At 43.0% G+C, this 7,878-nt stretch overlaps 1 pseudogene; it reads left to right on the forward strand.

Annotated features, from left to right (window-relative positions):
- Positions 1–371: 371 nt before the first annotated feature.
- LOC126203476 (5S ribosomal RNA) lies at positions 372–489 on the forward strand (annotated as a pseudogene).
- Positions 490–7,878: the final 7,389 nt, after the last annotated feature.

A 7,878-nucleotide genomic window follows, 5' to 3' on the forward strand; every position in this document is an offset into this window, starting at 1 on the left:
AAATATTCTCAGGAACGTCTTGCCCAGGTTGTGGCCTGACAGGGTTCTTATGCCTGATGTGGTAGGTTTTTTACCTCATTCTGACTTCATCTATCGTGCATTATTCTGCTTCGAAGTTGGCAGAATCCATACACTTAGTCTACACCGTAGTTCCTTATTTTTGTATTATGTTTGTTATAAGTCTTATTTCTGATGCTTCTAAGACTTCCACTATTCTTTGATAACTTGGAATCCGTATTCAGTGTTCAGCAACTCCTTTAATTCTATCACACTTTTACTGTGGATAGCAACGTCATCAGCGAATCATACCATGAATTTTAATCCCACTTCTGAACCTTCATCTTATTTACTTCACTGCTTTTTTGATATTTGGCAACGGCCTTGCCACAGTGGATACACCAGTTCCCGTCAGATCACCGAAGTTAAGCGCTGTCGGGCGTGGCCGGAACCTGGATGGGTGACCATCGGAGCCGCCATGCGTTGTTGCCATTTTTCGGGGTGCACTCAACCTCGTGACGCCACTTGAGGAGCTACTCGACCGAATAGTTGCGGCTCCGGTCAAAGAAACCCATCATAACGACTGGGAGAGCGGTGTGCTGACCACACGCCCCTCCTGTCTGCATCCTCATCTGAGGATGACACGGCTGTCGGATGGTCCCGATGGGCCACTTGTGGCCTGAAGACGGAGTGCATCATCATTTTTTGATATTTATTTGAAACCCTGGAGAGAGGGGGGTATTCTGTGCCTTACACCATCTTTAATCCGAGCTCTTTTAGGTTGGTCCTACATCCTTTTTGTTCCCTCTCTGGTTTTGTTATGGATTTCTGGCTGATTTGATGCATCCTGCCAGGAATTCCTCTCCTGTGCCAACCTCTTTACGTCGGAGTACTCTTGCACCCGAAGTCTCCGAATACTTATTGGATACATCCCAGTCTCTGACTTTTCCTGCAGGTTTTAGCTTCTACAGCTATCTGAAGTACCAAGTAAGAAGTTTGTCCTTGATTTCTTAACACATGTGTTATCACCCTGTAAATGTTCGCTACATGTTCCTCCCTTCGCTAATTATGTGCAGAACCTTCTCATTTCTTGTCGGTCTGCCCAATTTTCAACATCCTTCTACACCAACACAATTTCAAACGCTTCGATTTTCTTCTTCTTGGTTTCCCCACAGTCCATGATTCACGTCTAGCTGTGTTTCAACCGCATGTTCTGCTGAATGGAATAGCTTAATGAGTATAGAATATGCATTGAGAGTAAAACTAAGAAAGGCGAAAATAATGAGGAGCAGTACACCTACATTTTCGTGATACTCCTCAATCCACCTAACAGTGTGTGGCTGAGGGTACTTCTCGTACTGCTGACTGATACCCCCTTTGTGGGGCGGCGTGTTAAATAGTATAACAGAATGTTTGCCATCGTTTACAATAGCCTGCAAACTAATTTTGCAGTCAGCCAGAAAACGATGCGGTACATACTGACCACAGTTTCCAGTCTTCAAATCCACACTCTTCTTGAGCTCACGTAAAGAAGAATTTCTACTCGCTATTTACTCAGCGGGACCAGGAACTGTGATTATAAATAAAAGTTTTGCATTCTGCCTGATTCATATGTTCAGCAAAAGTTCACACGCACAAAGATAGTACTATTCCTGCTAATAATGACACTAACGTCCCTATCATAACAGCACTATGGCTTGTTCAGAGGCGATCTGTACAGTAAGCTCCAATTAAATGGTCTTTCGCCGTAACTTCTAATCATCAAATTTAATTGCTCGCCACGAAAGTGGAAAATAATCTCACCACTTGCCACGCTGTTTGTTAACATTACGGCGAAATACCGTAATTTCCGTGAAATCCAAGCGATCGAGGGCGGTGTTCAAATGGTTCAGGTGGCTCTGAGCGCTATGTGACTTAACATCTGAGGTCATCAGTCCCCTAGAACTTAGAACTACTTAAACATAACTAACCTAAGGACATCACACACATCCATGCCGAGGCAGGATTCGAACCTGCGACCGTAGCGGTCGCGCGGTTCCAGACTGAAGCGCCTAGAACCGTTCGGCCACAACCGGCCGGCTCCAGGACTGTGTGCAGCCCCCGAGAGTTCACTTCCTATTTGAACAGAAAACATGCGTTTAGCAGTAGACTGACTGTGACGTCATCCGAGGCAGCGCTTAAGCAGGCGTTTGACTGACGCGGGCCGATTGACAGCTGGGTGCGAAGTGTGTCTTTTCCAGAAATCTAAACGATCCAGGACGGTGTACCGTCCTCGCCTGTTCACTTCCTATTTGTACAGAAAACATGCGTTTAGTAACAGCCTGGCTGTGACGTCATGCGAGGCAGTGAGTAAGCCGGCCTTTGACACGGACAGAGTGGTAGCTCAGTGTCAAGTCAGTCCTGTCACTGCCGCTCCGGCCGTATTTCTATGGGGCGCAGCGGACGGCCGAACGGAACATCTGCCGTCATCTGCCCTAAGCCCTGGTAGCATTATCTAAATGGCAGCTTTCTCCGACCGATATTATTTTATACCACTGCTGTGTATCAATTTACAATCTTTGTAATTTTTATATGAACAGAGTTAAGCTGGCTTTAATTACAGAAAAGGTTTTAGCTCGACTGCGTTTAGACTTTGCCGGCTAGAATTTTTAGAGCGGATCCAACAGTAGAACATGACTTTTGAACTACTTCTTTAAGAGTCTTTGTACTGATTGTTATTCACATAAAAGTCTTGAAACTTGTTATAGATTTATCATTTAATGGATGTAATCAAGTGCTGTAATCATAACTTTCTATGATTAATATAAATGATACTTAACCTATCACAAACAAGAACGCTTTTGTTCCAAATTTAGTTTTTAGTAAATTACTTGAAAACTATTAGAGGTAGCTGAATGGGTCAAAAAGTTAATCTTTTTATATCAAACTGAAGCTTCATACCAATTTTCATCTTTCTAAATCTAATATTTAGCGCCTTCAATTTTTCGTAAAAAACACCGATTTCGACCAAAATATTGCTGCAATCAAGTTGAGACTTGTAACAGTTGTTTGCGACATACATATGAACATCCTGAACAATTTTTGGGTTTCTAGCTTTATTATTTAGCGCCACTTGTTTTTTTCTTAAAATAATGTGTTTAGCCAAATATATTCATCTGATCTTAATATTTAACAATTTTAACATTAATGTACTGAAGCAAATGTTGAAAAAGATTGGAAAAGCTACTTTAACGTCTAATTTCATTCTTAGATTATGGCGCAACACTTTGTATGCTACGCACAGGCGGGTTATGATGAAGTGGCGCTAGTAGCAATGAACTGGGTTAAGCCCCGCACACTCGCTCGCTTCTGTATCTCTCAAATGATACAGCGCTTGTTTAGCCACACCTTCCCTGTTCGCGAATGGAGTGTGGGAAGAATGAACTGGCTCTAATTTCCCGAATTCTCTAGTCGTGGTCAATGCGCGAGATGTATGTGGGGGGAGGAATCATTGTTCGACCCTTCCCGGAAAGTTTTCTATAGAAATTTCAACAGTAAACTTCTCCATGATGCACATCTCTCTTGTAACTTCAACCACTGTAGTTTACTGAGCATCTCTGTAACGCACGCGGGCACACTAAACGATACCGTGACGAAGCGCGACGCTCTTCGTTGGATCTTCTCTATCTATTCTATCAGTCCTACCTGGTAAGGCTCTCAGACTGATGAACTATATTCAAGAATTTGTCGAACAAATGCCATGTAAGCCACTTCTCTCGTGGGTGAGTCACGTTTCCTGAAGATTCTTCCTATCAATCTCAGTCTGGCATCTGCTTTCCTATTATTTATTTTATGCGGACATTCTGTTTAAGGTCGCTCTAGATAGTTTCTCTTACACATTTGGATTATACTATTTTCAAGAATTTGTCATTAGTAGCGTAGTTATAGAGTAGTGGATTTCTTTTCCTATGAATGCGGAATATGTTACATTTACTTACGTTAAGGGTCAAATGCCAGAGCCTGCAGCACTCATCAGTTTTCTACAGGTCATTCTGCAAATAGTTACAGTTTTCCGACGTTGCTACTTTCTTGTAGATAACAGCGTCATGTGTAAACATTCTAAAAGAGCTTCAGACACTTTCTGGTAAACCATTTATATACAGCGTAAACAGTAACGGTCCTGCCGCACGTCCTTGGAAATTACCTTTATATCTGTCGATTTGTTCCGTTAAGGGCGACGTATGGAGTTCTGTCTGCGAGTAAGTCTTGAAACCAGTATCACACCTCGTCTGATACTCCAGTAGCTCGTATTTTTTTCGCTAAACGGCAGTGCGGGACAGTGCGGGACTGTGTCAAATGCGTTCCTAAAGTCAAAGAAAGCAGCAACAACCTGAGCGCTCTTGTGTACAACGCTATGGGTCTCACGGAGGAATAGAGCGAGCTGAGTTTCTTAAGTTTCTGTTTGCGGAATCCATGTTTATTTGTATAGAGGAGATTTTCGTTCTCCAAATACGTCATAACTCTTGAGCGTAAAACATGTTCCATAATCCTACAAGAGACTGACGTCAACAATATAGGACTTTAATTATGTACATTTATCCTACGACACTTCTTGAAATTAGGAACGATCTACACTTTTTTTTACCAGACACTAGGTACCCTTCGTTGCTCTAGCGTTCTATTTCTAGAAGGGGAGCAGATTCTTTCGCATAATCTTTGTGGAATGTAGCAAATATATCATCTTGTACTGATGCATTTCCGCTACTAAGTAATGGTAGTTGGTTTCTATTCCGCGATCTGTTGTCTCAGTATCTGCCATTTCGGCTTTCGTATGACGATTGAAAGGAAGGACCGTGTTACGATCTTCTGTGGTGAAACCATTTCGGAAGACGGAGTTTAGTATTTCGGCCTTCGCTCTGTTATCTTCCGATTAGGTGCAAATATGATCACTAAGTGGATGAATAGCGGATTTCGCTTAGTAGTTTTAAGTAAGGCCGAAACGTCTTAGGGGTTTTACTGAGAATAGTCGACAAAATTTGATTGTCAAAGTCACTGAACGCTTCTCTCATTGCTCTCATTAGGCTCACTTTCTATTCGTGCAGCTTTTGTTGGTCAGTTAGGTTTTGCCCTTTCTCGAATCTGTGATGCTGTCTTTCTTTACAGAGCAGTTTTCTAACACGGTCATTAAACCACGGTGGGTCTTTCCCATCCCTTAATGCCTTGCTCGGAACATGCTTGTCTAAGGGATATTGAAGATGATTACCTTCGCAAGTTGGTTCTCTAATTATCTAATTAGCTGCTCTAAGTAATTTTCGGAGGACAAGATCTTCAGAATAATGCCGCACCAATTCCTAGTACCTGGCAACAGTTTTGATAGCATGACTCTCCCAGTCTCTACCTGGAAAGGTTATGTTATTAGTAAACTGTAGGAGCATCCAAGGAAAGGTCCCAGAATTACTATCGCTTATTGAAGGTCATAGTGCCCAGAATGTATTAGGAAAGAAACTTGGCTGAAACATGAAGTGAATAGGAACGAAATTCTGAATTCAGATTGGAGTAATTATCTTAAGTATAGGTTAGTAGCCAATGGTGGCGGTGAATTTATTGTAGTAAAGACTTGGATAATATCTAGTGATGTTATTGAGGAATCCAAATGTGATTTAAATGATTAGTAACCCTTTCTATATCCGATCTGCGAAGACGAGCATTCTCTGGAGCACTATGGCTGTTGTACCTTCGATTTTGGGAGGAAATTAATCTCTGATCCCAAGATGGGTGTTTCTCTAACCCAAAGTGTACGTCACACATAATCTGCTACGCTAGCAGCCGCTTAATTAATACAGAAAATTAGCGATAAATTTAATATCAAAATTGGGGGCCACTAAGTCAACGAACTAATGAAGTTTTGTTACCTTGGAAGGAAAGCGATGCATGACGGATGAAGCAAGGAGGACAAAAAAGCAGATTAGCGCAGGCAAAGAGGGCATCCTTGGTCAAGATAAATCTACTAGCATCAAACATCAGCGTCAATATGAGGAAGACATTTCGGAGAATGTACCTTTTGAGGTTTGGAGCGCAGCATTGTTTGGTAGTGAACCATGGACTGTGGAAAATCTGGAAAAGAAAAGAATCACAAGTATTTGAGACGTCAAGAAGGATGCTGAATAGAAGACTTCCACAAAATCAGTGAAGAAAGGAACACATGGAAAACACTGACCAGTTCTGCAAAGATAATGCATTTGTTCAAGACATCAGGGAGTGACTAACATGGTAACAGAGGAAGACAGGTTGAAATAAATCCACACAGCCTTGTCGACGAATACAAGCAAGCAAGATAAGCAAGAAAGAGACAAACTGCAGCCAGCAGTGCGCCTACATTATGTGAAAAATGTTACTGACCGAATAGGCAAACGCCTTCGCCGGGTTATGGGGCAGCCTGTCTTCTATAGTGGTCGCAGGATCCAGGACGTGCTAGGTTTCACTAAGGAGTACAAGGTGGAATGCGAATGTGGAGAGGCATACATCGGTGAGACTGGCAGGCCAATAGCAACGCGCTTTCGGGAACAAGAGCGCTTTATTAGTCTAGGGCAACACAACAAATCTGCAGTGGCAGAGCATCAGCAGGATTGCGGAAAAGAAATAAAATTCAGCGAAGCCTCAGTGTTGGCCAAGCATCCGGTTATGGCGAAACGCAGAATCAAAGAGGCGTTCGAATTAAACACAGTAAGAACATGACTAGAGAGGATGGACTCAGGATTGCCCCATCTTGGCTGCCAACAATCAGAGCCCAACACACGTCACTGTCAACACTGCTGCGAGTAACTGCCGCCGCACGGCCGACGTCCAGCCCTTGGTAAACAGTAGCCAACTTCTCATTCGCCGGTGACCACCAATCGGGGCACATAACACAAGAGCCAATAGACAACAGAGGCTACGCTCTCCGTCCAGTTCCCTCTCCTTCTTCCTTAAGCGACCAATGAAACGAATTATCTATTTATGACACAATGACATGCGCAGTGAACAGTAATAACAAAATGTAAGGGACAGTGATTAGCTGGAACGCACCAGTAAACCCAGAAGAAGACCACTGCAACCGTGAGCGAAACGTTGGTTTTTCTTCAGCAGTAGTTTTATACAAGATGACGCGGTACCATACCCAGAAAACTTTTATGTCGAGTGACTTTGGCCACGGAAGCCTACGCAATTATATTCAACAAATAGTTGATAAGAGAGGTCTTTGAGCGGACCACATCGAACCTATGAGAAGAGTAGTATGTTATCCGTCTTCAGCAATTGCAGTTGTATATATCAAAATAATCGGCAACCAGGTGAAAAAAAGAACTGTAATTTGTTAACCAGTTTCAGGCAGTTAGTGCCCTTTTTCCGGTATAGGGAGATAGCTACAGACGCAAAGAGCCACCTACTTGTACCAGAAAAACAAACTGAAGATTCTCAAGGTCTCTAACCACATTAATTTTCATAAGAAATGTGGCGCCAGTAATGGCCACGGCATCATACTGCGTGCACCTTATTGCTGAAAATCGCAAATAATGCGGTATCCCCCAGAAGAAGAGCACTAAGGGCGTGAAACCGGATTATGCAAGTGGTTCAAATGGCTCTGAGCACTATGGGACTCAACTGCTGTGGTCATAAGTCCCCTAGAACTTAGAACTACTTAAACCTAACTAACCTAAGGACATCACACACATCCATGCCCGAGGCAGGATTCGAACCTGCGACCGTAGCGGTCGTGCGGTTCCAGACTGTAGCGCCTTTAACCGCTCGGCCACTCCGGCCGGCGATTATGCAAGTGATTGCTAATTATTTCGATACATCAGAAGAATGATGACTTAGAGAGAAAGAGAGGGAGACGGAGAGAAAGAGAAAGAGAGAGAGAGAGAG

The sequence above is a fragment of the Schistocerca nitens genome, chromosome 1 (genome assembly GCF_023898315.1).
Source record: "Schistocerca nitens isolate TAMUIC-IGC-003100 chromosome 1, iqSchNite1.1, whole genome shotgun sequence".
Taxonomy (NCBI): Eukaryota; Metazoa; Arthropoda; class Insecta; order Orthoptera; family Acrididae; genus Schistocerca; species Schistocerca nitens.